Source organism: Myotis brandtii, unplaced genomic scaffold (assembly GCF_000412655.1).
Source record: "Myotis brandtii unplaced genomic scaffold, ASM41265v1 scaffold317, whole genome shotgun sequence".
In the NCBI taxonomy this organism is placed as follows: domain Eukaryota; kingdom Metazoa; phylum Chordata; class Mammalia; order Chiroptera; family Vespertilionidae; genus Myotis; species Myotis brandtii.
The window spans coordinates 64,245-75,195 of NW_005362155.1; positions in this window are offsets into that span (position 1 = coordinate 64,245).

Consider the following 10,951-nt stretch of genomic DNA (forward strand, 5'->3'; position numbering starts at 1 on the left):
GGGTAAAGATGGTCTATTCAATAAGTAGTGTAAGAAAAATTGGACAGATAACTTGCAAAAAATGAAATTAGACCACCTTCTTATACCACACACAAGAATAAATTTTTAAAAAATTAAACTTAAATGTAAGACTCAAAATCATAAAAATTCTAGGAGAAAAAAAATCCTAGATGAAAACATAGACATGAAAACATGTCTATATATAATATGTGTAAAATATATATATTTATCCTAATATATAAAAGCCCAGGGTTGTAACACTGATCAAAACGGAAGGCTGACCAACCCGGAAGTCCTTCAGTCAGCGCCGTGATGACTCAGCACTGACTGCCCAGGGGGCTGAGACCCAGAGAGAGAGGCAGGGTCTGATCCCAGCCTCAGTGGCAGCTGTTGATCAGTACTTGCCTCTCTCTTTCTCTCCCTCTTTCCTTCCGGCTTCGCCAGCAGTGGGGCCTTTCTTTCTCTCCCAGCGGCCTGGGGGGCTGCTGTTGAGCCAGGCCTCTCTGAACAGGCCCGGAGATAGGCCTGGAGATGCTGACTGGCATAGAAACTGACCAATCAGAACCAAATCTGGGTGCTGTGCAGAGACAATGGCTGCCTAGGAGGCGGAGCTTTTGACGCTGACTGGCATGGGAACTCACCATTCGGAACCAAATTTGGGTGCTTTGGAAGCCAATGGCTGCCTAGGAGGCGGAGCTTTTGAAGTTGTTTGGCATAGGAACCGACCAATCAGAACCAAATCTGGGTGATGTGGGGAGCCAATGGCTGCCTAGAAGGTGAAGCTTTTGAAATTGATTGGCATAGGAACCAACCAATCAGAACCAAATGTGGATGCTGTGATGAACCAATGGCTGTCTAGGAGGCAGAGTTTTGAATGCTGACTGGCACTGAAACTGACCAATCAGAACCAAATGTGGGTGTGGTGTGGAGCCAATGGCTGCCTAAGAGGTGAAGCTTTTGACACTGACTGGCAAAGGAACCACCAATCAGAACCTAATCTGGGTGCTGTGGGAGCCAATAGCTGCATAGGAGGCAGAGCTTTTGAAGCTGACTGTCATAGAAATCAACCAATCAGAACCAACTGTGGTTGCTGCAACAAGCCAATGGCTGCCTACGAGGCGGAGCTTTTGACACTGACTGGCATAGAAACTGACCAATCAGAACCAAATCTGGGTGTTGTGGATATCCAATGGCTGCCTAGAAGGTGAAGCTTTTGAAATTGATTGGCATAGGAACCAACCAATCAGAACCAAATGTGGGTGCGGTGCGGTGCGGAGCCAATGGCTGCCTAGGAGGCGGAGCTTTTGACACTGACTGGCATAGAAACTGACCAATCAGAACCAAATGTGGGTGCGGTGCGGTGCGGAGCCAATGGCTGCCTAGGAGGCGGAGCTTTTGACATTGTTTGGCATAGAAATCAACCAATCAGAACCAACTGTGGTTGCTCCAAGGAGCCAAAGGAACCACCAATCAGAAGCAAATCTGGGTGCTGTGGAGAGCCAATAGCTGCCTAGGAGGCAGAGCTTTTGACACTGACTGTCATAGAAACTGACCAATCAGAACCAATGGGTTCTGTGGGGAGGCAATGGCTGCATAGGGGGCGGATAATATGACACTGACTGGCATAGGAACTGACCAATCAGAACCCTAAAGTGGTGCTGTGAAGAACCAATGGCTGCTGAGGAGGCAGATCTTCTGATGCTGACTGGCATAGGAAACAACCAATCAGAATCAAATCTGGGTGCTGTAAAAAAAATCAATGGCTGTCTAGGAGGCTGAGCTTTTGATGCTGACAGGCATTGGAACCGACCAATCAGAACCAAATCTGGGTGCTGTGGAGAGCCAATGGCTGTCAAGGAGGTGGAGCTTTCGATGCTGACTGGCATAGGAACCAACCAATCAGAACCAAATGTGGGTGCTGTGAAGAACCAATGGCTGCTGAGGAGGCGGAGCTTTTGACACTGACTGGCATATGAACTGACCAATCCGAACCAAATGTTTGTGACTGAAGAACCCATGGCTGCCTAGGAGGTGGAGCTTCTGATGCTGACTGTCATAGACACCGACCAATCAGAACCAAATGTGTGTGCTGTGGAAAGCCAATGGCTGCCTAGGAGGCGGATCTTTTGACGCTGACTTCCATAGAAACTGACCAATCAGAACAAAATGTTGGTGCTGAGAACAAACAATGGCTGTCTAGGAGACGGATCGTTTGATGCTGACTGGCATAGAGACCAACCAATCAGAAACAAATCTGGGTGCTGTGCGGAGCCAATGGCTGGCTAGCAAGTGGAGCTTTTGACACTGACTGGCATAGAAACCAATCAATCAGAACCAAATCTGAGTGCTGTGGGGAGCCAAAGGCTGCCTAGGAGCTTTTGATGCTGATTGGCATCAGTACCAACCAATCAGAACCAAATGTGGGTGCCTGAAGAACCAATTACTGCCTTGGAGGCGGAGCTTTTGACGATGACTGGTATAGATACTGACCAATCAGAACCAAATCTGGATGCTGTGGGGAGCCAACAGCTGCCAAGTAGGTGGAGCTTTTGACACTGACTGGCATAGAAACCAACCAATCAGAACCAAATGTGCTCTGAAGAACCAATGGCCGCCAGAGCTTTGATGCTGACTGGCATAGAAACTGACCAATCAGAACCAAATTGTCCAGCAGAGGAAGGCAGTTTCGGGTGAGATCAGGCCTGCATTGGAGGCAGATGAGGGTGCTTTCAGGCCAGCAGGGGAAGGCTGTTTGGGGTGAGATCAGGCCGCAGGGGAGGGCTGTTGGGGGCAACCAGGTTGGCAGAAGAGAACAGTTAGGGGTGATCAGGCTGCCAGGCAGAGGCAGTTAGGGCTGATCAGGCAGGCAGTCAGGTGAGCAGTTAGGAGCCAGAGGTTCCAGATTGCGAGAGGGATGTCCAATTGAAGAGGGTGCAGGCTGGGCTGAGGGAAACCCCGCCCCCCGTGCACTAATTTCTTGCACCAGGCCTCTACTAATATATATAAAATCCTATATAATAAAGTCATAATATGCAAATCAACCAAACAGTGGAACGACTGGTTGCTATGACACACACTGACCACCAGGGGGCAGATGCTCAACACACGATCTGTCCCCTGATGGTCAGTGCACTCCCACAGGGGGAGCTCTGCTCAGCTAGAAGCCAGGCTCACATCTGGCGAGCACTCCCGCCTCTGCTGCAGGTGGGCGGTAAGGAGGGAGGGGTCCAGGACTGCGAGGAGAGCCCCAGACTGCAAGAGGGATGTCTGACTGCCAGCTTAGGTGAACATCCCCCGAGGGGTTCCGGACTGCGAGAGGGCGCAGGCCGGGCTGAGGGACGAATCTCGTGCACTGGGCCTCTAGTATAATATATATTATACATAGCCTCACCTGGGGATATGTTTTTACTGATTTTAAGGGAGGGGAAGTGAAAGGGAGAAAGAGAAAAAAAAATCATTGTGAGAGTGAAACATTGATAGGTTGCCTCTTGTATGTAGCCTGAACAGGGGTCAAACTCTCAAACCAGGTATGTAACCTGACCAGGAATGGAACCCACAACTATTTTGGTGCATGGGATATTGCTCCAACCACCCATGCTGCCCAGCCAGGGCACAATATTCTTTTGATATGTCACCTCAGGCAAGGGAAACAAAAAATAATAAACAAATGGGACCATGTCAAACTAAAAAGTGTTTGCATCTCAAAGGAAACTATCAACAGAATGAAAAGACAACCCACTGAATGGGAGAAGATATTTACCAATGACACATCTGATAATGGGTTAATATCCAAAATTTATAAAGAACTTATTCTCAATTCAACATCCCCCAAAACAAACAATCTAATTTAAAAATAGGCAAAGGACCTAAACAGACATTTCTCCAAAGAAGACATATAGTCAATAGTCATATGAAAATATGCTCAACATCACTAATCATCAGAGAATTGCTTATTAAAAACACAATGAGATAGCACCTCACACCTGTCAGAATGGCTGTCATCAATAAATCAACAAACAACAAGTGATGGTGAGGATGTGGATGAAATGGAATCCTGGTGCACTGCTGGTGGGAATGCAGACTGGAGCAGCCACTGTGGAAAACAGTATGGAGTTTCCTCAAAAAAATTAAAAATGGAACTGCCTTATGACCCAGCAATTCCATTTTTGGGAATATACCTGGATAAGCCTGAAACACGATTTGAAACAATATATGCACCCCTATGTTCACCAAAATTTGGAAGCAGCCCAAGTGCCATCAGTAGATGAGTGGATAATAAAGCTGTGGTACATTTACACAAGGGCATACTACTTGGCTGTAAAAATGAAGAAAATCTTACCTTTTGTGACAGCATGGATGGATCTGGAAAGTATTGCGCTAAGTGAAATAAGCCAGTCAGAGAAAGACAAACACCATATGATCTCACTTATATGTAGACTCTAATGAACAAATAAACTAACAAACAAAATAAAAAGACTTATATATACAGAGAACAAACTGAAAGTTAGCTGCCAAAGGGGAAGGGTATTGGGGGACTAGGAGAAAAATGTGAAGGGATTAAAAAGAAAAAAAACTCAGACACACAACAGGGTGGTGATTACCAGAGGGAAAAGGGTGTGGAGGGAGGTAGAAGAGGGTAAAGGGGAGAAAAACAGTGATGGAAGGAGAGGTGACTTGGGGTGGTGAACACACAATATGATATACAGATGATGTTTTATAGAATTGTACACCTGAAACCTATATAATTTTATTAACCAATGTCACCCCATGAAATTCAATGAAAATGTAAAAGATAAATATTTTTTAACGTTTATGGATTTACACTATTCTTATTTATAGACACATGGCCTTTCATCCTCCACGGCGGGGGGGGGGGGGGGGGGGGGGGGGGGGGCAGGAGGTGACATCAGGGTTCTAGGAAAGCAAGGTGGCTGTTGCAAGCCTTCCAAAAGGCCACGCTCTGGGAATTCACCCTGTGTCAATTTCTCTGCATTTTATTGGTCAAGGCAAGTCCCAGGCAATGGGATGCAAGGGATAGAGATAGACTCTCTCAGCGCCACCGGGTAAGAAAGGGGTTGGTTGAGGGTCATTTCAAGTTGGGGGAAGGTGCTCGACACAATCCGAGGTGGGGGACACAGAAAGAGGAAGGAAAGGCTTGTACTCAGAGTCCTAGGAGTAACTGGGGTGTTGCTGCAAGTGCACTGGGCACCTCCCACCCTAAGCACCATGGGAAATAGGGCTTGCTTAGAAGGCTGCAAAGCTCAGCCCTCGCCCATCCTGGGCCATCCTACTCTCCCAACCTGAACAAGGAAAATGCAGGGAGAGTCAACAAGAGGAGGAAAAGAAGTAACCTACTGCCGCTGGGCAGGGGTTGGGAACCAGAATGATGTTCTAAATCTCCCCCTGAAAATCCACATGCTGCCCCATGTGGGCCGTGTTTCTGCTTTCTTTAAAGTAGACATTCTCAAATTCCACTCACGGGGAAGTTCCAGTGGCTCTTAGGTTCTTACTGTTTTTAGAGCGATACCGCCTCTGCTTTGGGTCTGTCCTCTTTTTTTTTAATATATATTTTATTGATTTTTTTACGGAGAGGAGGGGAGAGGGATAGAGAGTTAGAAACATTGATGAGAGAAACATCGACCAGCTGCCTCCTGCACACTCCCTCCTGGGGATGTGCCCGCAACCAAGGTACATGCCCTTGACCGGAATCGAACCTGGGACCCTTGAGTCCGCAGGCCGACGCTCTATCCACTGAGCCAAACCGGTTAGGGCGGGTCTGTCCTCTTTAAAATGTTCTGCAAGAATTTATAACTTGTTCATGTTCTTTTTCAAAAGCTATTCACCATCACTTTCTTTGTAAAGAGATGGTGGGCTGGGGTGCTCTGCCCAGCATAAGGAGGTCACATACTGGCAAGATGGGGCGGGGGGTCCTACAATATGCACCATTTTAATACTTATATGGAAGTGTAGGTTTGGTAAGAAAACTAAACTTTCATGGTACTTTGGTTAGCCCTTAAGGGCTCCTGGGTAATAAAAAAAAAATGCTTAACTACCTAAGTTTATTTTGTATTAAGATCATATTTGTACAAAGTCCCACTGAGCGCACCTCGAAGCCTCCAGTGCCCCGCGTGGCCCCTAAAGCAGGCGAGGACCCCAGTGCATACTCTGTAGGTGAACGGATGAACATCATCTTCGTCATCCTCACAGGCAGAGGTGGGAGAATGCCCGGATCGCCGTGAAACACGTTATAACACGAACGATGCCTGATCCTTGCATCAAGACCCTAATTGTTGTTGGGTTCCTGTTGCCACCTGTGAGAAACAGTGAAAGAGAGAGGAGTATATTAGACGGGCCCGGAAGTTAGGTTTAGAAAAAATCTTAGCATCTGGCCTTTCCCGTCACACAGCTTCCTCATCAGAGCGTCATTGGAGGGGTTACTCCCTGAACAAGTGCAAGTGAGGCGACTTTCTTCTGCACCAGCCATTCAATTCCTTCTTTTTAAAGTTGATCTATTTTCTTCTGATTTTGCAAGTTGTAAAAAATACAACTTTAGACCCTTATTCTGTGTTCGGCACCAGACAGACCAAACCTATACGCTGCCAAGCAACACTCACTCAAATCATTGCATCTCCCCTGGTGTCGAATATATGACAAAAATTGGTTGTTCCCTAATGCAAAGTCAAAGGAAAATTTTTCTTCACTAACGACATCACACTGGGTGGGAAGTGTAGGGACTACCCATCTGATGGTCTTGAACTTTGTGGTTAAAGACTTTGAGAGGTGACAGATTCGCCAGGGATTTGTCAAGAGTGTTCATTACAGACTTTGAAATCTTGGACGGTGAAAGTTCATCACAGTGCCTCTTGCAAATACGATCAGTCTTTTCAGTACTGATTTGATGGTGCTTAACCACAGTGCATAGAGAATGGAGGTTTTCATTAGAAATTACTGATGTAATAGAGCGCATCCGAAAGGAAGAGGTATCGTTGGCCTATGATTAAAGTTTACAATCTTCCCCCAGCCACCTCCCCACTGAACACCTGAAATGGAATTTTCTGGCTGCTGCAGAGGAACTGTTCTTAACGGCATTCCTGTAGCCCAGGGATGGCCACGCCCATGGGGGCAAAGGTGCTGCTGGTTAAGTGGCTGATGTGTTTAAAACCATGAACGTAAAACATGAAAACCTGGGTGAACGGTAATTGGGTGAGTGAAAGACATTTATGGCTGAAGACATAAAAAATGAGGGATGCCCAGCCAGCGTGGCTCAGTGGTTGAGCGTAGATCTATGAACCAGGAGGTCATGATTCCATCCCGGTCAGGGCACATGCCCAGGTAGTGGGCTCAGTCCCCAGTGGAGGGCATGCAGGAAGCAGCTGATCAATGATTCTCTCTTATCATTGATCTCTCTCTCTCTCCCTTCCTGTCTGAGAGGAATTGAACCCGGGACCCTTCAGTCCGCAGGCTAACGCTCTATCCACTGAGCCAAACCGGCTAGGGCTTTACATATATTTTCAAAAGCACCTGGATTTTCCTTTGGGGAATTATCCATTTCCTCTCCAGAGGCTGACACCCCCATGTGGGCACATGACCCAGGCCCGGCCAGCCCCTTGCTGCAGTGAGCAGTTCAAGGACGGAGACGTGACACACTGAGAGTCAGTCCTGGGCCTGCTGGCAGGAAGGGCTTTCTCTCTGCAGGGATTGCTAGGCCGGTAGAATGTGAGCCTGAGCCTGCCTCAGACGGGAGCCAGTGCAGGGAAAGCAGGGCTGAGAGCGACTGAGGGAGACGAGAACCTTGATGATTATTTATTTTAAGCTCCTGGATCCAGCTTTTCTGGTGGCAATTTATTCTGGAACATTCAGTTTCACAAGCCAATCTTCTTTCCTGCTTAAGGCACTTTGCATTGTGTTTCTGGCACTGGTAGCAGAAGTTGCCCCTCTGCTTTGATCTACCTTCACAATTGATTTCCAACATAAAAAATCTCAGACTAGATTTTAAACATCATGATAAAGTCCGATGGTATCATTTAGTAGAAAGAAGCCAGGGACAAGCACATTCCATAGAGAAGGAACAGTGTGAAAACAGTGGACGCTCAGTCCATATTTATTGAGCACCATTTACTGATAAACAATGGGATACTCACAACAATGTCCCAGGCACTGTTCTAGGCACCAGAGCTACAGCAGTGAATGAAGCCAACAGAAAGTTCTGCCTCCGTGGAGCTTATACTGGATGGAATAAAATTAAAATTATGACTGAAAAATTTACCCAAATGCTTATATGTGCCAGGCACTTTTCAAGAATGGCTCATTTAACCCTATGTTGTGGATATTATTGCTCGTGTTCATTTTATACAAAAGAGGACCCTGAGGCCCAGAGAGGGTAGGCTTTGTGCTCAATGTTAAGTTAGTAAGTGGCAGCTCTGGGATTTGAACCCAGGATATCTGGTTTTCTTAACCACTATACTATACTGCCTAGGACAGCAGTTAGCATTTGCTGAGCCTTCTCTGTGTGTCAGTCACTGTCCTAACAGCTTTACATGCATAAACTCACGTAATCCTTAAAACCATCCATTTTACAGGTGAGGAAACTGGGCAGCGCCGCCCCCAGCTCTCTGAGCTCCAGCCGCAGGAGAAGGGGGGTAAGTAAAGAGGTCTCTATGCCATGGCTCCTACAAAGCAGACTGCCCGCAAATCCACGGGTGGTAAAGCACCAAGGAAGCAAATGGCTACCAAAGCCGCTCGAAAGAGTGCGCCCTCTACTGGAGGGGTGAAGAAACCTCACCATTACAGGCCTGGTACCATGGCATTTCATGAAATTAGACATTATCAGAAGTCCGCTGAACTTCTGATTTGAAAACTTCCCTTCCAGCGTCTGGTGTGAGACGTTGCTCAGGACTTAAAACAGATCTGCGTTTCCAGAGTGCAGCGATCGGTGCTTTGCAGGGTCACGCGAGGCCTGTCTGGGTGGCCTTTGTGAAGACACCAACCTGTTATTCATGCCAAACGGTAACAATTGCACCCTGACGGGGACCGAACCTGCACCCTGGGCATGTGCCCTGACCGGGAATGGAATTGGCGACCTTTTGGTGCATGGGATGAAGCTCAACCAACTGAGCCACACAGGTCAAGGCACACTTACTGGATTTTTAAAAAACATGTAAATTTCTTATTGATGGCAACTAAATGGTGTTTTAGCATTTTAATCATACAGTGGACTCCATCCATTCACTATACTTTCTGAGTTGTCCTATGTGTAAGTAGATATTTAAAAAAAATATTTTATTGATTTCAAAGAGGAAAGGAGTGGGAGAGAGAGATAGAAACATCAATGATGAGAGAGAATCATTGATTGGCTGCCTCCTGCACAGCCCCCACTTGGATTGAGCCCCAAAACCCACGCATGTGACCTGACCGGGAATCGAACCGTGAACTAATGATTCATAGGTCAATGCTCAACCACACCAGTCAGGCAGTACATATTTTTAATGTTGTGTGTTTTCTGGTCTGTTTCTGTAAGTTTGCTATTAAGATATATTAAGCTATAACAAACCCCAACAATAGCAGAACTGAAATTTGAACTAAAACAGTATGACTTGAGCATCCACACTCTCTTTCTTCCCAATTTTATTGAGATGTAATTGACAAAATTATGTTATTTAAAGTATACAATGTGATATATGCATACATTACAAATGCTTTCCCCCATCGAGTTAGATAGCACATCCATCACCTCTCAAACTTATTTATATTGTGTGTGAGAACATTTAGTTCTATTGTCTTAGCAAATTTTGATTATATAATACAATGTAATCAACTATAGTTCCAAGAGTTCACACTCTTTTTAAAAAAAAAATATGTTTGTATTGATTTCTGAGAGGAAGGGAGAGGGAGAGAGAGATTGAAACATCAATGATGAGAATCACTGATTGGCTGCCTCCTTCACACGCCCTACCGGGGATCAAGCCCACAGTCTGGGCATGTGCTCTGACTGGGAATCAAACTGTGACCTCCTTGCTCGTCGTGATTCAACCACTGAGCCGCACCAGCCAGGTAAGAGTCCATACTTTTTTTTTTTTTTAATCCTCACCCGAGGATATTTTCCCATTGATTTTTAGAGAGGGTGAAAGAGAGGGTGGAGACAGAGAGAGAGAAACATCCATGTGAGAGAGATACATCAATTAGTTGCCTCCTGCACACGACCTGACCTGGGGCTGGGGATCTAGCCTGCAACCAAGGCACGTGCCCTTGACTGGAATCAAACCCAGGACCTTCAGTCCTCGGGCTGACACACTATCCACTGAGCCAAACCGGTCAGGGTATAAATTAGTTTTTACTTTTGAAATATTTAGCCAACATAGGAATCAGAGAGTAATGGATACACAGGTAGATTACAAGATGCTTTTTATTTGATGGACTAATTTTGCTGCTTAAAGAAGTGGGTTATATCTTTCCAATTTCCTTTGGGTACATCTTTTATTTCTCCTTGCTGTTGTTGCTGGTTAATGTTCTCCAGTCACTTCGTGCACTGAACTGGTTTTCCCATGCTAAGTTACATTTAGATTTGTTAAGTGTGGTTTATTAATTTGCCATAGAATGTGCTAGGCCACTCTTGGTGCCTAACAAACTGCTATCCTCCCTCCCCTCCAACTTTATTTCCGTTGGAAAGAGTCCAGATTTTGTCCTAGTGGGTTTTCTTCCCTGTGCTCTGGGTAGGTGAGCCTCCTGAGCCCAGGAGATGGGTAATAATTAGAGATTGAAACATCAATGATGAGAATCACTGATTGGCTGCCTCCTTCACACGCCCTACTGGGGATCAAGCCCACAGTCTGGGCATGTGCTCTGACTGGGAATCAAACTATGACCTCCTTGTTCATCATGGTTCAACCACTGAGCCGCACCAGCCAGGTAACAGTCCATACTTTTTTTTTTTTTAAATCCTCACCCGAGGATA